The following is a 22768-nucleotide window of genomic DNA, read 5'->3' as shown; positions in this document are numbered from 1 at the left end:
TTGTGTTCTCCTTATTTACTGCTTTGAAAGGTGTAAAAGCAGTACATTTCTTCCCCCCTCCTCCTCCCTCTCTATATATTAGTGTGTGTCTGTCGGTGAGTCTCTTTGTACAAGAATTCCTCCAAAATGATAAGAGCTAGGGCCACCAGATTTGGTATGCAGCTTCCTATTCTAGCTTAAAGCAAGGGGAGAGCATGGCTGTGCCAAGACACCAGGAAGTGCCAGGAAAGGGACTGTTTTCGAAAACATGGAAAGGGAGGGGAGAGAGAGAGGAGGGACATGATATGAGAGTGGCCACCAGGGGCCAGTGAGCCCACAGGGGAGAGCTATATGGCAGAGTGGCCACTGGGGGCGGCTGCTCCACCAAGAGAGTGGCCAGCAGAGCTGGAGCTCTGCCGTCTTGCCTGCCAGCACACCAGTAAGTAGCCCCCCTACCCCAAACCCTCTCCCCTCCCTCCCAGCCCTTGGAAGCAGTGCCGGAGAGGGGAGAAAACAGGTCTCTGGCAGCTGGGGGGTTTGCCTGGGGTGAGAAGAACAAGTCTGGGCAGGCTGGGAAGGGTGGCCTGAGGGGATGACCCCAGGCATGGGCTGTGGGGCTGGTCTGGAGGGAGGAGAGAGCAGGCTCTAGGCAGGCTTGGAGGGTAGCCTCAGGGGAAAGAGAGCAGCCCCAGGCAAGGATACCAGGGGTGGTGGTGAGAAAACACACTCCTGGCCCACAGACTCCTTCATCCTTCAACCCCCACATTCCCTGGGCCCTGCCCTGAAGGACCCAGGCAATACTGGGTAAATATGCTAGTATTTTAATATTTTACTAAGCCAGCTACATTTTGCAATGCACTCAGAACTTGAGGATAGCACAGCAAACACATTTGAAAGAAGAAATCAACAGTAGAGAAACAGCATCCTGGATATCCAAATGAGAGCAAACAAGCAACAAATAAAGCATCTCAAAGTATCTCTCAGCGGACAGTTCTCCCGTCTTGAGCAAGTCTCAGGGAGCTCTCAAACAAAAGCTAACCCTCTTGGTATTAACTTTCCATAGACACACACGCATCTCATTTTCTTCCTTCCCCGCTTGATGTGTTCAGATTGTTTATTTTTAAATCAGCATATTTTACACTCTTTCAGTTGCTAAGAGGGTTTCTAAAAGAGCATTTCGCTGAATCCTTAAAAAAGATGAGGCCGTTTCTCAACATGCTCTGTAGATTAATACACAACACTCAGTTCTAGCCCAAAAGAAGAAGAAATGTTCTTCCGTAATAATACAGTAATTGTCTCTCTCATTAGAAGCACCACTGCATCTGAAAACAGGTAAAGCAAGTGCCGTTGTACTAGCCTCAGAATAGAAACAGGCATATGTGGGAGGTTCTCCATGGTTTTAAGAGGGTGGCCACATCGGCTAGAATCTCTCAATATCGCCCTGTCCATTCACAGGCATATAACATCCCTGTGAAAACTATAGCACTTGCTCAGGGGGGCAAAGTAATATTAGGAAAATACCAGTACAAATGTAACAGTACTTAATGAAACTTAGCAGCTGGACATAAGAACATAAAAACAGCCGTACTGGGTCAGACCAAAGGTCTATCTAGCCCAGTATCCTGTCTGCTCCCAGTGGCCAATACTGCCCCAGAGGGAGGGAACACAACAGGCAATCCTCACGTGATCCCTTTCCTATCACCCATTTCCAGACAAACAGAGGCTAGGGATGCCATTCCTACCCATCCAGGCTAATTGCCATTGAAGGGCCTAACTTTCATAAATTTCTCTAACTCTTTTTTGAACCCTATTAAAGCCCTAGTCTTCCCCACATCCTCTGGCAAGGAGTTCCACAGGTTGACTGTGCACAGAGTGAAGAAAAACGTCCTTTTGTTTGTTTTAAACCTGCTGCCTATTCATTTCATTTGGTGACCCCTAGTACTTATACTGTGGGAATAAGTAAACAACTTTTCCTTATTCACTTTTTCCACACCAATTATGATTTTATAGCCCTCTATCATATCCTCCTCCCCTTAGTCTTCTCTTTTCTTAGTTGAAAAGCCCAAGGCAGCAGTCAGCTCTGTGTGACTAGTCAGCTCTCTATGGGCCACTACTAAGCACTCTGTGAATTTGTCTTTGAAGACACATATGAATATAAGAACGGCCATATTGGTTCAGACCAAAGATCCATGTAGCCCAGTATCCTGTTTGCTGACAGTGGCCAATGCCAGGTGCCCCAAAAGGAGTGAATAGAACAGGTAATCATCACATGATCTCTCTCTCTTATCCAATTCCAGTCCCTGACAAACAGAGGCTAGGGAAACCATTCCTACACATTTTGACAAATAAGTATTGATGAACCTAACTTCCATGAATTTATCTAGTTCTTTCTTGAATCCTGCTACTTTTCTGGTCTTCACAACTTCCTCTGGCAAGGCGTTCCACAGGTTAACTGTGTGCGCTGCCTGAAGAAAAACTTTGTTTTGTTTGTTTTAAACCCACTATCTATGAATTTCATTTGCTGCCCCCTAGTTCTTATGTTATGGAATGTAATTCATTATGTTCAGTGCATTACAGGTCCATTCCCCCATACAACTGAACTCTTCTACTTCCTGCATGATTCATTGTTATCAGTATTGGATTTCAGACCTACATCTCTTTATGAATTGTAGTTGATCTCCACTTGCTTGAAGACACTAACAAAAGGAAACCACATGCAGTTTAGCATATGTGAGGATACTGACAAATGTGCCTAAGACCAAATGGGCTTATTCTAGCTCTTTTGCTCCTCAGCAATTGATAACAAATATTCCGTAGAAGTCAGGAGTCGGAAGAGCAAACAAAACAACTAAGGCAGAAATGCTGACAGAATTTCTCTCTTAAGAACTAACATGTGCAGCCAATGCAATGTAGGGGGAAAAATCTGATTAATTTTAACCATGCATTTTTCATGAGTAAGGCTTTTGACCCACACTTGGCAGGCAGATTCTTCTTCTGAACATACAAATATAGGGCACTACTTAAAAGGGCTGCTGAGGTTTCAAGAAAATGAACATAAATTCACGGGCCAGATCCCTGCAGGCTCTGCTTTGGAACTTTTTTCAGATCTTGTTTTAAAAAGGCTCAACTTGCGGAACTTCACCAGCCTCTCGCTTTCACCGGCCCTCTGCTGCACAACGTGGGAGATTCCAAGGAAGAAGGTTCAAGTCCTGATACCCGTTGGTCTGCATGCATCAGGGAAATAGGCCCCCACAAGTGGGGCAACAGAGCAGTGGGTCGATGAATCGCGGGGCTGTATTCAGAATGGCTTTCACCCTCACGGAGACAGAGCTTGCCCTGGGAAGCTGCTCTGCAGAGAGATTCTAATGTACTTTGCAAATGGCCTGAGAAGCGTTGCGGGGTGGCACCAGGGAGAGGAGAGGGAGGCAAAGGAATCGTCCCCAGATCGGTGGAGTTACTCTGTGCCGGTTCTCTGGGCTTCCAACACGGCTCACCACACAGGGAAGGGGATGGGAGATCCTTCAGCAACGGATCCCAGGTCGCATTCCTATCCACCGGGCTGATGCAGGGAAGATTCTCCGCCCCTCGGCCAAGCTCTGCAGTGGCAGGGAGGAAGCTGTTTCCAGCCTGTTTGTGCCCCAAACCTTGTGTTCTGCAGCCTCCAGGGTTGGGGCTTAGTACCCTCCTCACACACTGGTCCCACTCTAGTGCCTGCCCCAGGTAGCGCAGGGCTGCCCTGGCCTGCCCTGCTGAGACACCTCTCTGGCCAGGTTCGCTGAAGCCCTCGCCGTGAGGTTGTCTGGGCTCAATGTATCCTTAGCGATTAACCCCCTCCCCCTCTTGTGGCTAAAACCAGCACTTGCCCCTGCCCTGTGCCGAGAGGCTGCTGCTAGCCACGTTCTGTCTTGAATCCTCACAGAAATCTGGGGAGGGTGAATGGTGACCCTGAGTGCTCCCTCCCCGCCCCCTCATGCTGCCTCAAGACGACACAGCGCCAGGCCTGGAGGGTGGAGAGCACTGGGCAGGGAAGGTTGGGTCAGGTTGGTCAGTCACCCTCGCCTCCATGTGAGAGAGGGGTGTGGGAGTGTGCGTGTGTGTCACATCTCCCCCTCAAGCCTTATAGATAAGGCAAATAAAAGAAATACGGCCTAGCTGGAGTCTTTTTTAACAGCGGCTCCGTCTACTTGAGGTTAATTTGAATGTGTGTACAGCCCAGTTCTGGTGGATTGCCATTGAACTCATTTGAATACGAGTAATTTTACCAGGTGTCCCATATTCAGTGTAGAGAAAGATAGTCACCCAACATATGTAATACACTTCGGAAGGAGTCTGGGGAAGGAGGGATAGTAGGTGCAGTTGGTTACTAGGTCACAGGTCTCCTGGGTCTCCTCCAAGCCCAGCCACCTACTCTGTATAATCCCAGGCAGTGTTACTTGCTAAAATGGGGATAGCCACCTACCCCTACTGGCGTGTTGTGCTGCCTCAAATCAAAGGTTACCACACACCCAGGAGCCTTGGCTGAAAGCGATATTGTTCTGCAATGCAACACTCCTGTAGGTAGGATCTTCTGTGCTCAGCATAACCCACTGTCTTAGCAGCCTCTGCATAGTCACACAGGTGCCTTCAGATCCACTTCCACACAAACTATATATATTAGCACCCTCTTTTGCTTCTGGTCCACTAGTGTATTTGTTCAGGGCTGGGGGAGTCATTCAGATGTACATTACACCTCACATTTGGTCCAATCTTCACTATGAAGCGTTCCTTTCTGTAGGAGCCTTTGGATCGTAAGATTATGAGATGTAAAAGGAAAACACAACACAAACTTTGCATCCCTCTCTGAGGCAGCCTTGAATCCTTTGCCATCTGCAAATCCGCATCTGCAGTGAAGTATCTGAGGTGATAATCCCGGACACCAAACCAAGTGCTTCCATCTCAATAGCAGCCACCCATACTCACTGTGGAAGTTTCTGTTGTGAAGATCTACAGGCCAAGGATGTTCTAAAACATTAACCCATTTCAGATGAGTAGAAATGCAGGTTGGCTTCTGCTGTACTTATACTTGGATCCATTCCATAGGAAAGAATATATGACATCTGCACAACTCAAAACTGCTGATTTCAAGACATTGCTGAGCCTACGGGAACTATCAGATGCCACAGAATTTAAAACATAGATGTCTCACTGTCTTAAAGCAATTTATAACACATTATCCATTAACTTATGTCACATGCCCTCAATTTTCCTGTGGCTTGTCAACCCTTGTGTATTTTCCATCATCCTATATTAGCCTTTAAATTCGTTGGGATTTGTCATCATTAGCTGTCTGTAAAGTACCATGAATAATGACAATCCCAGAACCTTGCATTTCAAATTTCTTTAAAAAAAATGGAAACTCCATTGTGTTCAGTGGAATTCAACCTGCAAGTCAGGAAAACTATAAACCAGGAGAGATCATGAGGCACTTTGATAATATTAGCTGCATTTAAAATTGTTATTCATCATGCCTCCTTTCTCTAGGAATTATAGGAAACACAAAAGATCTGGTGTATTTTGCCACTATGGGGGGCGGGGACGGAAGAGACTTGATTTCCATGACTCAAATTTCTCTGGGTATGTCTACACTACCCTCCTAGTTCGAACTAGGAGGGTAATGTAGGCATACCGCACTTGCATAACGCACGAGGAGTAACGGTAGTTCGAACTAGGAAGCCTAGTTCGAACTACCTAGTTCGTGCCCCGCTGCACGGGGTTCGAACGAGCAGGGTTTTAAAAATGGTGGCGCCCCGCTTATGCAAATGAAGCCCATGAAATTCAAATCCCGGGCTTCATTTGCAAGTGCAGTATGCCTACATTACCCCGCTAGTTCGAACTAGCAGGGTAGTGTAGACATACCCTCTCTGAGCTAGGCTTTGGAATTGATTTTCTCCACTGGCAGTTTCATTATTCCAGCAAAAGACAAGTATTTAAAAAAAATACTAAGGCCACATCTAAACTTACCACACCAGAGATCAATCTTCTGGTATTCAATTTAGCGGGTCTAGTAAGGACCCACTAAATCAAATGCTGAGAGAATCCTCAGTCAGCACCAGTACTCCTCAATTTGCGTGGAGTAAGGGAAATCAAGGGGAACATTTTCTCCCATCAACCCCCCGCTGTGGAGCTGGCGCAAAACTAAGCTTAAGATTTGTTGACTCAAGCTACGCTATTTACATTGTGTACCTTAAGCTGACCTTTCGAGTCTAGTGTAGACCTAGCCTAAAGTTTTTAAATAAGCAGCATCAATTCAAATGCTCTTTGGGGCTTGCTACTGGCAGATGATCAAGGCAGAGAACCACTCTTGCTACCAGTGTAGATGAAGACTGAAAATACCCCTTACCTACCTCTCAGAACAGGATTTCTCAGTTCCTATTGAAGCTGGGTTTCAAAATGCTTCCATTTAAATGAAATTTAAATCTAACCATTTTGGAGGGTAAGGGACTGAGCTCTAAAACAATTTTTTTCTAAATCAAACTCTGATACAACTTCATTGGCCGAACAACGATAAGAGCCATACAATGAATTAAATGCAAAACATTGATGTGTTTTCACATGATAAACTTAAAAAAAACAAACACTAGTCTGGTAGCACTTTGAAGACTAACAAAACATGTAGATGGTATCATGAGCTTTCGTAGGCACAGCCCACTTCTTCAGATGACCGGAGTGTTGGACATGTTTTCTTAGTCTTTAAAGTGCTACCATACTACTGGTTGTCTTTTAAGTTTATCCTGTACAAACGAACTCAACTACTCCTCTGGTGTTCTTACAGGTTAGTTTTTGCAGCAATTTTTGGGAAGGGGATTGAAAATGCTGTCCCAAAAGATCAGCCCATTCGACTTCTGACTGCTAGTTCTGGGGATGCTAATTGAAGCCGTTGTGAGCATTGCTGATGAACTGAGGAGTTAATAGATCTGAGAGAGCCCTGGTGCACATCACTAATAAAGGAGAAGGGGAGGTTAGAAGCATAGAAATGGCGCCTCACAGGTCCTTCACTTTTCACGGCTTTCTGGAGTGGGAGGAAGCCCTGTGCTCCTCTTATTTCTCTTCTCACTCCCATCTAAATTCTGCGCATCCTCTAGGAAAGGTCACGATGAGTAAACAGTATTCCCCACACCACACACCCTTCCTGAGCCAGTAAAGAAAGACCCCTACTCCCTTTGCTGCTGCCTTGTAACTGCACTCCGCACTGTCATGCCCCAGGGCATGACAGACCAACATCGCCAAGTTTAAGAACAATCTTATCGTCGTTCACTTCCAGGGACACGTTAACCAAGTAGGCCCCTCGTGTTATCTACAAGAGAAGCTCTTCCGAACACACTGAGGGTATGTCTTGACTACATGTCTCTGCTGGCAGAGGCATGTAAATTAGACTACCCGACATAGTCAATGAAGCGGGGATTTAAATATCCCCCGCTTTATTAAAATAAAAATGGCCACCGCACTGTGCTGGCTCAGCTGATTGTCGGCACAACGCGGCAGTCAAGACGCTGAATGGTCGATGAGGAAAGCCTTTGCTGACCGATCCCTTATGCCTCGTGAAATGAGGTTTACAGGATCAATCGGCAAAGGCTTTCCTTGCCAACCAGTCCAAGTCCTGACTGCCACATTTTGCTGATGATCAGTTGAGCTGGCACAGCGCGGTGGCCATATTTATTTTAATGAAGCAGAGGATATTTAAATTCTTGCCTCATGGACTATGTCGGGTAGTCTAATTTACACGCCTCTGCCGGCAGAGACATGTAGTCAAGACATACCCTGACTGTCCAGGGACAGACAGAGGTTCTTGGGCTCATTTCCACCAGATTTTCACCTTCCTCAGAACATCGTTCCTTTCATGGAAGCTTTTTGCTTCCCCACTAGTAGCGCATCAACGCCCAGTGGGATTTCCTCTCTCACCTCTGAGGCAAACAAGGGAGCAACAGACCAGAATTTCACAGTAGTTCTGTTTGGAAGGGTCCCTTGATTCACGGACATAATCATGGTTTGGCACAAGAAGATCGGGCACAAGTGTGGAGAACGAGTTGTGTAACAACACTGAGGAGAAGTCTGCTTACTGCTTCTCAGAACAAAGAGGAGGGCTCAAGCAGTCCGGGATGAAAAATGGTGGGAAATAGCCAACGTTCCCTTTGTGCAACCCCCTGCCAAGGGGATCTAATATGGCCTCAGCACTGCTGTTATAAACAGAGCAGAAGGGAAGTAGACAAGGCCCGATTCCAGTGAGGGACAACACAGCACAATGTGTTCACACAGCTGGAACAGATACTGTAACTGCACATAAGGTCAGTGTGGTGTAGTGTCAGTCCCTTGCTGGTTACTATCCTTGGGCTGTGGGTGACCCCCACTGGTGGTTGTCTGTAAGCACGGCCCAGCAGGAGGTGCCTTGCCACCCAAGGGCAGTGGCCAAACCCATTCTACAAGTTAAGGGAAGAGTCTGAACAAAGGAGCTGGGTATAGGGGAAAGGGTCAGTTTCGGGCTGAAGCCATGAAAGAGAGAGCCTGAGGAAGAGGCTGGAGTTGTAGGGACCCAGTCACCCCCATCTCAAGGGGGGCCTGAGGCATCCTGGCCCTAATTCCTGTAATCAGATGACATCTATGCTGTGCTGTACCCGGGAGAAGTAATAAACTCCCTCTATTCTACTGGCTGGGGGAGTCCGTTCCTGCTGCTACAGGGGTGCAGGATTGGGGGAAACCCCAACTCGCCGTCACAGTCAGCCTATAAAGAGTTAAGGTGACTCTTTATCCAGGTTCTTTAATATTGCTCCCATTGCGCAGAGGTGGGCCAAATTGTTCACAAGTCTGGCCAGGCTACCTTTAGGGCTGCAAAAGTAAGCCAGGGGACATCATGAAAACAGGGGTTTATGCCCAGGTCATCAAAACCATAAAGGCCATCTGCCAATCCTCTAATCCATCACAGTTCTGCATGCCTCACCCACCCATACACAGCTGGAACAGGCTCACCATCTTTGCACAGCTGCACTGGAAGGGGTTGCAGAGTCCGCAGAATCCTGCCAAAATCTTTTATCTGTTCCTCAAGGGAGGATGCCTGCCAAGACGTGCAGGATTGGTAAGAGACAGAAAGGAGTTATTAGCATATTTTTATCTATTCCCCATCACACCGCATAGAACAAGTAGTGGAGCTGTTCCCCTATCAACTGTGATCAGCATCCATAACTCTTTTATGGTTGCTGGAAACACATCATCAGCAAAAACATTTCCAGCCAACAATGAAGACTCAGAATGAAATATTCCTGGGAGGTGTTAATTAGCGAGACAGTCTGTTTCACAAGCACATGAATACTTACAAAGAGATTCACGGAGATGCCGTTTATTGTGCATGCTGCCTTAACCCCGGCATGGTCTCTAAAGAGTCTGGATGAAAAGGGGTGTATAAATGCATCACTGAACCGTGTTCACCCATTAAGACTAATACATTTCTATGTAGTCACATGAGGCATGGAGAATGGATTTCACCCATGAGCTTTTCATCTTCAGTGCACAATATATGGTAAATTCAATGCACACAACTACGTTAATGCAGAGCTAAGCTTGCATGGTGGTATGTCATCCCCTTTCAAATGCAGAGTTGAGCAAAACCCAGACTTATGCAAATCAAGAAATTCAGAGTTGAGGTGGCCCGGCCAGTGTCCCCATGCACCTTGTAAACGCACAAACATTTGCTTTGCCAACCTCACAGCTGCCGAAATAGAGAAATACTTCACCTCCGTTGACACTGTTCACCCATAGGATTCCATCTGTTGCGTCATAAGCCTATGCCGTCTTGAGGCAGTGTGGCCCAATGGCCAGAGTCCATATAGTAGTCCTTGAGTCACAGGGCAATGCTGGAGTCTATAAAGTAGTCCTCGGGAACAGGGCATTATATTGTAATGGCTATAGTCTATGGAGTAGCCCTTGAGAACAGGGCAATATTGTCTAATGGCTAAAGTCAAACAAGTTGAAGCAGCAGCCCCGGTAGAGAGACCTGGGCCCATCCTACTCCACTGGGCCCCAACCCAGTCAATGGGGGAGTGATCTGCCACTTCCTCAGTGGAGAATCCCACCGCAACACAGTGAGCTCATTCAGGGGGGAGATACCATTCGCTCACCCTCCCTGGGTCACTTCCTACCAGTTCTGATGGTGGCATGATCCGTGTCTTTTCTGGGTCCTCAGGCTCTGCAATGCCAGTCTGCTCCTGTAGCTCCGTCCACTCTGGAGGCTCAATACAGTCTCCTGGGTCTCCGGCTCCCATCACCTGGGTTTCTGGCGGGTCCACCTCTGGAGCTTCAGCCACAGGTTCTTCCTCTCCAGCATCCATCCCAGACTGAGCGGAGCTGCTCTCTCTCATGTTACCCCAGCACTTGGAGCATGCTCAGTGGGCATTAAGCCCTCCTGGCTGAGTGCAGGGAACGCAAACCCCATCACAACCCCAGGAAAGATTTGCCCTTGCCACCTGTCCACTGCATTCTTTGAGCAGTGCCTCAGTATGCACAATATGCTTGTTCACTGGAACCTTAGCACCATAAAATCCAGGAGGCTCTGGATCTCGATGTGCGCTCACACATAGCCAGAGCAACATGTGGGCCATTGAGGAATCCCTTCATTACCTTTTAGATCTTCCCTACCCTAACTTGCAAGATACGTGCCCTGGCTACGTGCCCATTTACCCATCGATAATGTACTGGAATCTGCTCATATTCCACCTCACTGCTGACAGCATCCTTGTCATAAAAGCCCTGAGCTTGCTACCGACATCACCCGGTCAATTCTGTGCAGAAGTGGTACATGCTGCATCCTGGAGGTACAGTGCAGCCCAGCTGGGGGGCTGGGGCTAGACTGGCAACACAGTACTGCCAAGACCAGCGGTCATGAGGCAGGGATCACTGCAGCCAGGTCCGGTGTCCAGGAGGGAAACCAGATGGGTGACCAGGCCAGCAGCAGAGCCGGGTGGGAACACGGAGCTTGTAGCATAGCATGGCTGGGTCTGCCGATAGCCCTGGAATCCATCAGCAGAGAGGGCCAGAACTGACCTTCCCTGGTGTGGCAAACTCCCTCATGTGAGACCAGCCAGGATCTGAGGGCACAGGACCTGGGAGGTCCCACCTGTCCTAGGTTCAACTCACTAGTTACTGGAAGTCACAGAGGAGCTCTGTGTAGTTGACAGCTTGTCACTCTCACCAGCAGACGTTGTGCCAAAGATCTTACCTCATTCTCCTTGTCTCAAGTTATTCATTGAACCGTCAGCGGCGCCAGCAGGCCAAGTTCTACTTCGCCCTACTGGAGTCAGATCGGCGTAACAGAGCAGAATGCGGTCCAGTCGCTCTAAGGTTGCTGTTGATTGCTGTCGCTCAGACAAAAGTTTTTCACGCACCTGCTGGTCAGACACGAGCTCCATAGCTCTTGATCCAAATGACCTGTATTATGGCTTTGTACCATATGCTCCTGAGTTTTTTCCATTACTTGTCAGTTAATGCAATGCTGTAGCAAATGCTGAACTCTTAGGGTATGTCTATACTTGCACCCTCTTTCAAGAGAGGGATGCAAATGCAGCTGAGCAAAATTTCAAATGAAGTGCGGATTTGAATTTACCATAATTCATTTGCATATTCGCATTATGGTGCTATTTCAAAAAAAGAAATGCTGTCTAGATACTGTTATTTAGAAAGAAAACCCTAAGATTCCTCTTTGGTGCCAACTGCTGCTTGCCTTGTGCGCACTAAGCATGGTCAATGGGGCTCATCATGTTAGTAACATATGCAGGTGGATATGCTTGGATCCTGCTGCCACTAAATTCCAATTCTGGAGAGGACAGTGGGTGCAGAATCTGGCTTTTTACTTGCATTTCTTCACCTGTCCCCTAGAACTACTTTGAAATCCAACAGCACTTCAGTAGCCTGGGAAATTCTAAAATTGAGATCATTCTTCAAGGGCCTGATTCAGTCGGCCGAAGGCTTCCCAAAATTCCCAGTACTGTGTGAACACTGCAATGCACCATCATTGATCTTGTATATGTATTATTCAGGGGGTGTAGAAAGTGCTTGTCATTCCTCACAATGTTCTTCCATAAATTACATTTTTCATTGAAGAAATTAAATTAGAAAAACACCGGACTGAAAGAACTCGGTGGAGATAAAATAATGTTGCTGAGAACATAAAAAACTAGAACCGCTGCACAAGTATAAGGAGAGGTAAATGTTAAATGGCCCTCTCCCCATGAAAATGCCCTGAAATAGTGAGCCATGGAGTTTCATCAGAAGACTTTAGAAAACATATAGAAGCACATACCAGCATCTGGCAAAAATCCATAAACACGATTAATAAAACTATTAAAATGGAGGGATGGGTTTTTAAGCTTATCTTGGATGGAGATTGTTCTGGAATCACTTCAAATGCAATATTAAATGTTGGATAATTCACATGCTCCTTTAAAAAGAACTACTTCCGACCGAGAACTAAGAGGAAGGAAAGCGCAAAGTGTACACAATCCCTTCTAAAAAGCTGATGGAAACAGAGCTCATTCCAAACAAACTCTGCCCGAAATCCATACATGAGGGGAAGACCATTAAGAAGAAATAGCGCTAAGTATTCAACACCTCAACTGCAGGAATCAGATGCCTTGATATTAGGGAGATTTTTCTTACATACACAGAGAAAAAAAAGTCCACATTTTTCACACTTGCTTTCTGGTCACCCTAACCTCATCCTCTTCCATAGGTAAGCAAAACTCATGGGGTGATTCTAGATTACAGGGTTTTGTCGACAAAAGTGGACTTTTGTCGACAAAACTATACCTGCGTCTACACTACTGCTGAGTTCTGTCGACATAATGTCGACAGAACTCAGCAGTTTTGTCGACGCTGGTAAACCTCTTTTTACGAGGCATAACACCTTTTGTCGACAGAGTTCTGTTGACAGAAGGTGTTATTGCATCTAGAGTTGTGTCTAGACTACAGGGTTTTGTTGACAAAGCAGCTTGCTTTGTCGACAGAACTGAATGTAGTCTAGATGTTCTTTGTCGACAGAAGCTTTGTCGACAGTATCTGTCGACAAAAGTGTGTAGTCTAGACGTAAACACCGGCATGGAAAGAACAGATTGTTAAACCCCAATTCACTTAAGGTTTATTCAAAGCTGAGGTTTCAGTTAGATGATGTCTCAATGCTTTCAAATGGGCCCTGCATAGACACAAGGGTCTTCTGCCTTACGGAGAGGTTTACCTATTTCCTCAAGGGCATTCCAGTTTGCAGTCACACTGGAAGCTCTGTCATAAGCTCCAAAAGACCTCTGCCGTAAACTTCTTGGGCAATGTTATCTTTGCAGCAAGTTCCAACTCCCAGTGGTGAAGACCCAGCTCAAAGACATCTTATTAATTTGGGGAGGGGTTTTTAATAAAGCATTTTTTTAAAAGCCTGTACAATGGGGTTTGCACTGAAAATCAATTACTGCTCCAGGGAATGCAAGATCAATGTTCTCCTTGATGGATGCCAATCATACATTTTCTTTAACTTGCATGAGGAATGCACTTTGAAAAAGAAAATAAGAATATCATTTTAATTAAAGTGCTGATGAATCCCAGGAAACAAACACTGTGGCGATGGCTCTCCTGAACCTGCAGAAAGAAGCGTGCCCTGCACTATATTATCGTCAGTGTTTTCAGCCCTTTTCTTTGAGAGGCATGGCACGGATATAGGAACAAATCCCAGACTACAATTTTCCTGGAGAATTAGACGATGTTTTCCTCTTTATGTGACAAACTCTGTTATAACAACGTTGGACTATGGTATGCAACTTGGCAGCAAACTCATTCATATTTATAAGACTATCATCTTTTCTGTGGCATAACCCAAAGGAAAGCAGCCTACTCTATTGAACAGAAAGAGCATTCACTCTATTAGTTCTGGAAGTATAGCCCTACACTGATACAAATATCCACCCGTGGACAGAAATTGATACTTGCCAAACCGCAGGGTTTCACTCCTGGGAACCACAGAGGTCAAAGGAGAACAATGTGGTGCCACCACTTGCCTCCAGACCTTCCATGTAGCTGCACCTCCATTCAGAGGTAGTACAGCCCTGCTGGGAGTGGGCCTGAGTCGGTACAGCTATGTGGCTGTGAGGTCCTGCCAATGCAGGATACTAGCTCCTGCAAGTGACAGCATCCGATTCTTCTCCCTCATTCACTGTAGCTCTTGTGGATAGGGTTGCCAGGCATCCGGTATTGACCCGGACAATCCGGTATCTGCGGCCTCTGTCTGTTTAAAAAAAAACAGAAAATGCCAGACATGTAAAAGGTCTGGTATTTTCTGTTTGTCGTGGACGGAAGGCCGCTTGGGACATTCCTCCCCTACCGGAACTGGTGGGGGGGCGGTGAGAGTGAGGAGCGCAGGGATTTAAAGGCGCAATGATCCTTTTTTCTTTTTTTTGTGCTCAACCAATTTTTTCCCCGCTATGTTCAGTATATTTTGGGAAAGTATCTGGCAACCCTACTTGTGGATATCTGCATCTGGGGAGAGAAACTAGTATCCACACAGGGCTCTCTCTCTAAGCAATGATTTTCCACAGAGTCTCAAACTGGCCCTCGGTTTTCTGCTTGCTTTTTTTGCAAACATCTTTCATAGCACTTACCCGTTTCACTGCACGCTTTGGGGAAACAAGTCATTATTTACAGGCTGGGCTGTGGTGTTCACCAAACCATCTGAGAAACTCGCAGTAACATAGTGCATTTGGCTAATGGAGTTGTCCTCACAAATACTCTATGAGGAAAGGGAGAGTTATCACCCCCACATTGCAAATTAAATTGTAAGCAAAAGATGAGCCAGGCACAGAACTCACACCTTTTGATTGAAATGCTTTCTCTGCAAGACACACCCATCCCCTCTAACTAAACTTCTGCAATGGTCGCTCTAGCGCTATGATTTAGTATTTATATTGTGTGTGCGCCTGGCAGGTCCAATCGCGGATCAGAACTCCAGTGTCTAGATGACGGATCAGCATGACAGAGATGGCATAAAACACACCTTCTTATTAGTAGCTTCAGAAATACGGGAGCCAGGTGACAGACCCATAACATAATACAAAATGAAAAATCAGGTCCATGATTCCTGAATCTATGCATGCACATGAATGAGGCTCCACAAATCTCCCACCAGCATAAGGTTAGGACCATGGGCAGTGGGTGAACCCCCCACTAGCCCCCGTGCCACCCACTAGTGTCCAGGCTCCCACACACACATTGTGGCCTTCTGGACCCTGTCCAGCCTCCTACCCTCCCCCACCTCCCACCCCTGCAATGTGGCTGCTGGCCCCTGCCCCAAGATAGCACCTTGAAACCTCTTCAGGCCTTGGAGCTCTGGAGAACCAGTGGGTGGCCCGGCCCCAGCCCCAGAGCTCTGGGGAGTGGTGAGTGGCACGGCCCCAGCCTCCCCTGACCCTGGATCACCAAAAAGCCAGCGGACAGTGCGGCTCCAGTCTGCCTCAGCCCCAGAGCTCTGGAGAGCCAGAGGGTGGTATGGCCTTAACCAAGGAGCTCCAGAGCCAGGGGGCAGCATGTCTCCAGCCTGTCCTGGCCCCAGAGCTCTGGAGAGCCAGAGGGTGGTATGGCCTTAACGCAGGAGCTCCAGAGCCAGGAAGCAGCATGGCTTCAGCCTGTCCTGGCCCCAGAGCTCTGTGGAGCTGACTAGCAGGCATGGCACAGGGCTAGGCCCGGGCGGGGCCATGTCAGGCAGTTTGGGAAGGCAGCCTAGGATTTTCACCACCCATGGTTATGACACTTCTGAAATTGAATTCAGCAACTATGTGACAGCACAGAGCAACACTCCACAACAGCTTTGTGGAGGGTTCATCCACGCCCCCTCCCTGACCAGTTACCAATTTTATTTCAAAATTACAACTATATACAAAGCAAAAAAATTCTGCAGATTCCAGGCTGGGCCTACCCCGATATACTACAATTTAGAAAAGGAAAGGAAGATGACTGCAGCATCCAGTTTGAAGCAGTAGGTATGGTATATACTTATCGATACGATGAGAATTTCCATAGATGATTGGAGATAGGACTCTATGCTCTCTTGCAAGTCCCACCAAGTCTTCAGTGACTACAAATGGCCAGGTTTATTTTTCATCCAAAAGAGGACATTGCCAGCGGTCCCTCCTCCAATCTCAACCTCATTTCTTCCATTGGAAGTCAGAAGGGAAAGTCATATCACTTCTCGCAATACTTGGGTATTTCATGGAGCCAGCCTATGGGTCCATCTGCCCACATGAAGAGAGATTTGTTTATTGAGAATGCGTAGCTTCGGCTATGTCTACACAACGCAGCTTTAAGTGACAGGGCTGGGTGGACAAAGCCTTGTTTCTGACAAAATAGCTCTAGTCCTTCTCCAGGGGCTTTTGCTTTGTCAACAGGAGAGTGTCCTACTGACAAAGCAGTGTTTACACTTGCACTTACTGTGGCAAAAATTTTATCCATCGGGCGGGAGAATGGGGTGGGGGCTAAACATCGGTGAAATACAAAAGTTTTGTTGTTTAATGGCAGGTGTAGACTGAGCCATGGAGGGGAGATAAGATGTACAATAAAGTGACAGACAGGTAAACCCTGGATTCCTGTAACCCTTTCGTTTCTGTCATCTGAAGACGTGGGTTGTGCCCACGAAAGCTCATGATACATCTACATGTTTTGTTAGTCTGTAAGGTCTGCTAGACTATTTGTTGTTTTTTAAAGTTTTTCCTGTTACAGATTAACTCAGCTGCCCCCTGAACCTTTCCTTTCTCAGAAGACTGAAAACAGAACCATTCTGAATGTTTCATACTGAAGGAGGAGTTGTAATGAATCTGTCCATGACAATGATAGAAATGTAGCCGTGTTTCACTATTTGATCTGAGGAAGTGGGTCTGGCCCACGAAAGCTCATCATCTAATAAACCATCTTGTTAGTCTTTAAAGTGCTACATAGTCCTGTACTTTGTCCATAACAAGTTCTTCTCCTTTTTGGATTAAATTGATCAGAATCCCAACACAAAACCAAACCAAAACACATACCGTTTTAGGGGTTGTGCGCACAAACTCTTAGTTCATGGCCAACTGGTGTCTCAAGTTTACCCAGCACTAAGCATTTGTGTGGGCGTGCTGGCCACACACTCAATTCCTTAGAGCACTTTGCTGAATGCTGTTGTCAGCAAATAATCTCCCAGTAGCTTTGCGTGAGAAGAGCTGAAGTATCACCATCACTGTAGTTATTGATAGTATTTTGCTTATTTGGAGCCTTTTACTGCCCACAGTCTTTGTACAAAACTCTCATCAACATCAGTAAAAGTTCAGCATCATCAAATTCATCTGGATGTATTTAAATGAAACATGAATCGTCAATGCTTACAATATAGTGTTGCTTTCAAACCAAAGCAACGGTCATTTCATTCCTGCCTTTGTGCTGCACTGACTGTGTTACCATCAGTCATCTGGGAATATCACAGGGAAAGGGACATGAAATCTGGGTCATTTGGGGATAGGAAAGAACACATTGTGCTATAAAGTAGACAAAGTACTGCACAGGAACTCAGGAGATCTGGATTCCTGGCTCTGCCACTTATGTGCTGAGTAACCTTGGGCAAGACACTTCACTTCTCCACAACTGCCTGGGGATCCTTACCTGTAAAATGGGGATACCAACTTCCTTGGCAAAGTTTGTTGAGATCTAAAGGTGAGAAGTACTACATTAAATACTAATTATAATACTTAGTTCTAGAGGACCTGATTTTCACATCATGTACACCAATATTATGAGGAGAAACGCCAATGAAGGCCATGGTAATAACATTCCAGTGTACTAATGTAAGCAGGGTCTGAATCAATACTTCCCTTACAGCCAGCTGGAATGGGAAAGAAATCCAGGTGTATTTATGTAAATACAGCTTGCCCCTGCTTCTCTTACAGAGCTCTTCAGCTGTTACAATGGTGTTCTCCTGATTGTAATCAACTTGGCTGGTGTTGGGTCACAAATTGTGTTTCTATCAATTACAATGTCTGTAATTAATGGGGGAATGCAAAAGAAGAAAATCTGTGCTTAACCTGACACAAACTCTCAGTTTAAAGAATGAGATTCTGGGTGTGTGCATGTAAATACAGTTCACTCAGTTTACTTAGGCCTGCTAGATATTCAACTATATTACACTGGTGTTTTGCCCATTGTAACCAATTTGGCTGTTGTAGGGTCACAAATTATGATAACACTAAATGCAGGAATTGAGAGACATGATCACCAAGGCTTGCAAGTATTGTGGGAATGTAGAAAAGTCAGACTGTGTTTAACTCAGTTCAAAGGAGAGACTCTGTCCCTGTAAATACACTTGGATGAACAGAGGCTGGTCTTCCAGAGCCCTATAGATTAAGCCGGGGAGGGAGGACTCTGAGTCAGCAGGCTGCATGCCCTCCAGGCATCAGCTGTAAGACTGGTTCAACCTGTTTCTTCCCACTGATTCAATGATCAAGTTAGAGAAAGACTCCAAAAGGAGCCTCTCTTGTATTTAAATTTACTCCAGTGGATGCTGAATCTCTTGTGGCTAGACTGTGCTTTGGGTTAAGAGCCGAAATCACTGGGCCCTATCAGTCCTGAGGGAATCCCAGCTGGACAGTCTTTTCTAGGGGATCCTTCAAATCCTGCAGGTGGCACCCCATCCCTTTGGCAGTTCCCTGATGTCTCTCAACTGATCCTCAGCTTTTCAAAAACTAAGCAGGGATTTTCCTGACGACTGCAATGGGCAGCACTGTGCCCGTCTTGGCCACACTGGTGAGACTGGCACCAGACAGTTATCATTCTGTTACATGAACTATCATCAAACCATTGGAGCCCAAGTTTCCTACAGTTGATGCAGACATCCCTGTGCTAAAGGCACCTCTTTCCCACTCCTGCAACTCAATGATCGTGTCCAAGTTGCCTGAATGTTCCTTGGACGCCAGCCATAGATTTTCCTTTTCTTTATCCAGTCTATTAATGTGTTTCAGATAGGAGAGGGAAAGCTAATCACTTTACAGGGCTTCATGAATCCCTGAACAACTGTTCTCATTTCACAGCTCACTGGCTCTTTGGAGGCAGTAGGAGAATTCCTGTAAATAAACTGCAACACTTTCTAAAAAGGCTTTGCCACACAGACTTGAGATGTTCAGTATAAAGGAACAATTCTTTAGGAGGGTCAGCTTAGACAAATGGGCAGCTTTTCCAACGGGAGCCATTTCTTTCCTTCTGCGTACCATCCCCTTTATAGTATGACAAAAGATACTTGACTTAATTTTCTATCTGTGGCACACCCAGCCCTCAATCGCATTTGTGTTTTTCCACTGGCGAGGACTAACAATTGGGACTACACATTAATTTATGATAATGTATAGTACACTAAGTCATAGATCAGGCGCAAGAGAAGGCAAGCAATACATCTTACTTAGAAATGAACTCCTCCCTAAGGCTCACTACACTGGAAAATGTTGCCATTATTTATACTAAATTAAAAAAATAATCCATGCAAAGTGAGGCCTCAAGATCACCGACAAAAGAAAACCAGAATCTACTGAATACTTCCTCTCCTGCTTCCTTTTCAAATCAGGTGAAATAAAGGATGCACATGACGGTCCATTCCATCCATCAACAAGAGTTAAGGGAAGAGTTTGACGTAACTGACAAACAAAAGCTGATCATGGAATAGAAACCCCCATGCGTACTTTGGTGCAGATAAAAGTGCTAGTTTGGTTCACTGAGACTCATAATATTTTCCTTCTTGAAAACATTCACTAATCACAAAAGTGTAATGAGTTTTAACTACAGGGCTTTTTGCTCATAAGAACAGTCAAACTAGATTATTAATTATTTCTCTCCTTAAGTTTCAGTCATCCTGAAAATAAGCAGGACCAATGCTACATAATGAGGAGCAATTAACATACCACAAGTAATGAAAGCTACAGCTGCCAAGTGACTACCTGAGTAGCTTCATTGCTAATGCATCCCATCCCAAATGAATAGTTCCACCAGCTCATTGAGAGGTTAACGGTCAGAAGAAAATTCAAGTAATTGTTAGCTAAAATGTTCACTTCCCCTTCTTCTGGCACCTTGAGATGCAAGTTACAACACTTCAGACACCTCAGTCTCTCCTACTCCATACAAGCCATGAGCTATGAGAATGCTTTTCTTTGCATTATCTAATTATCAAGCTTCCTTGCCAGATTTTCTCATACAATTCCCTAGACAGGCTTGGTGATTACTGTATAATTATAAAAATGGCCTTCTAAAATCAGTACAGGTTGAACCTCTCTTGTCTGGCAACATCTAGTCCGGCATGGTTTTAGTTAGCCAGATGTCCACTCATCATGGATGTAGCCAAGTTTCCTGTGGTCCCCTAAAGTTTGCTTACAGGCACCAGTCCTAGCTCTCCATGTTCTGTGCTATTTAGCTTACATTTAACCCAAAGGTCATCTAAGAGTTCAGTAAGCAGTGGAAATGTTGGTAATGCCACTAGACAATAGTGACCTCCCACGGTTTGACAAATTACCTGGTTCGGTGCCCATCAGGTCCCAAAGATGCTGGACTAGAAAGGTTCAACTTGTAAATACAATAATAATAATCACCTATAATTTATCCATTAAGGGATACCCTGTAAGGTTGTACAAAACCTAGGGCCCGGTCTCAGAAATTTTTGAGAACAGCTGCTAAGAAAGTCTTCAATAAAATGTTTTTAGCCAGAAAATGATGGTTCATCAAAACATAACGGCTGTGTCTAGACTGCATCCCTTTTCCATGAAAGGGATGCAAATTAGACACATCGCAATTGCAAATAAAGCGGGGATTTAAATCCCCCCTCTTCATTTGCATAAAAATGGCTGCCGCTTTTTTCCGGTTCGGAGCTTTGCCGGAAAAAAGTGCCATTCTAGATGGGGATCTTTCGGAAAATAAAGCCTTTTCTGAAAGATCCCTTATTCCTTTTTTTAAGAAGGAGGTAAATTAACAAGGAGAAAACAAGAAGGGAGCTAAAGTTTGGTAAGTCTTGAGTTGAACCTAAAATGAGCATCGGAAGTTCAGGAAAGTTTGAATGACTCTTCTTTCCATTGGTTATGTTTTCTGCCTCCACACCACCCAACCAGGACCAGAAGTAAAAAAAAGTGTCAGCAAACCTCAGGCAACACTTTACGCAGTATTTCTAGCCAGCTCAGAGGCAGTTACAAAAATAGATGGGGAAGTCCAGTCCCATTCTCGAGACCCAAAAAGGTTCTGATCAGATTGGATAAAGCATGATCTGTCTGTACTTGCCAAGAGCCCTACTGATGTCAATGGACCTCCCCACAGATACAGCAGTTTGACCATGGGCATAGTCCCATAAAGCCTCAGAAACACATCCCAACTCTGCAGTGTTGATCAGACATGAATCTCTGATCACGTCATGTTCCAGCTTTGCTGTATTGATTTGGTTTTTGGTTTTGCTTGCTCTAATACTGTGTCTCCAACGCTGACTTGTACTTAGATACCACTGAGATACATTGCTCTATCTGAGCGTGTGTTCTCATGTCTGTATGGGAGAAACAGCCATACGTATAGGAGCAAGAGCGGGAGGGAGGCTTTAAACAATGGAACTGGATCATAAGCATGGTTCAAGCTAAGATGTTAATTTTAAACATGACCTCAGGAGTCTGATGCTACATACTAAAATGCTACGAGGTATCTCTTCCCAGCTACACCTAGGGCAAGTCTACATTGCAACACTATTTCAAAATAACTAGCGCTATTCCAAAATAACTTAGTTTGGGTCTACACAACAGGCAGTTATTTTGAAATAGTGTGAAAATACTGTCAAGCTGGAGGACTTCTTACTCCGACTCCTATAACCCTCATTGCATGAGGAATAATGGAAGTCAGAGGAAGAGTGCTTTATATCAAAATAAGTGTTGTGTAGATGATCCCTATTTCAAAATAAACTATGCAATTGATATAGCTCACTTTCTGTAGCTTATTTCGAGTTAAGCCCTGCAGTATAGACATACCCCAGTGGACTCTTGGTTTTTCACTTTAGTAATATTTTGCCAGGGAAGTCAATACGTTTTTCCATAACTTCTACAGTGAAATGCTTTCATGCATGAAATTCCCTCCTCCCCCTCCCCTGTGTCCCTGCAAGAGAGATGCTCTAAATATAAATATATATATATATAAATTCTATAACCCATGTTATACAGGAAATCAGACTGGCTGATCACAATGGGTCCTTCTGGCATTGGAATCTATGCATCTATGCATCAACTAAAAATCAGTCTGAGTGCATAGGTGTGAGGATGTGATGAGATAGGGATAAGGAGAAAAAAAAGACAGCAAGAAATGAAGATTCATCACTTTTAAGGTTAGTAGAGAGCATTCTGATTACCTCCTCTGACCTCCTGCACAGCACTGGCCAAAACGTTTATATGCCTCAAGACCTTTACTTCTACTTAAGCTATACCACATACTGCAGAAAGATATCCAGTCTGGGTAGAAAGAGGTCAAACATGGGGAATCCATTACCTTTCTAAGTAAGTTTCTTCTAACGATTTTACCCTCACTGTTAAAGATTTGCACTTTATTGCTAGTCCAAATTGGATGACCTCAGCTTCCAACCCACTTGATTGTTATTTTATGAAGCATGTTATGACTTTTTTTGCTATATGGAAGAGTAGTTTACCATCAGAAATCTCTTCTCCATGAAGATACTTGTAGACCATAATAAAGTCAGCTCCCAGGCTTTTCTTGGATA

At 45.2% G+C, this 22768-nt stretch overlaps 1 long non-coding RNA gene across 1 annotated transcript in view; it reads right to left on the bottom strand.

The window, feature by feature from the left end:
- The window catches only part of LOC149523524 (uncharacterized), a 261842-nt gene that overhangs the window by 164965 nt on the left and 74109 nt on the right, over positions 1–22768 (bottom strand). The window lies entirely within an intron of this gene.

This window comes from Pelodiscus sinensis, chromosome 16 (genome assembly GCF_052426305.1).
Source record: "Pelodiscus sinensis isolate ZL-2025 chromosome 16, ASM5242630v1, whole genome shotgun sequence".
Classification (NCBI taxonomy): domain Eukaryota; kingdom Metazoa; phylum Chordata; order Testudines; family Trionychidae; genus Pelodiscus; species Pelodiscus sinensis.
This window is presented reverse-complemented; position numbering and strand designations above follow the sequence as displayed.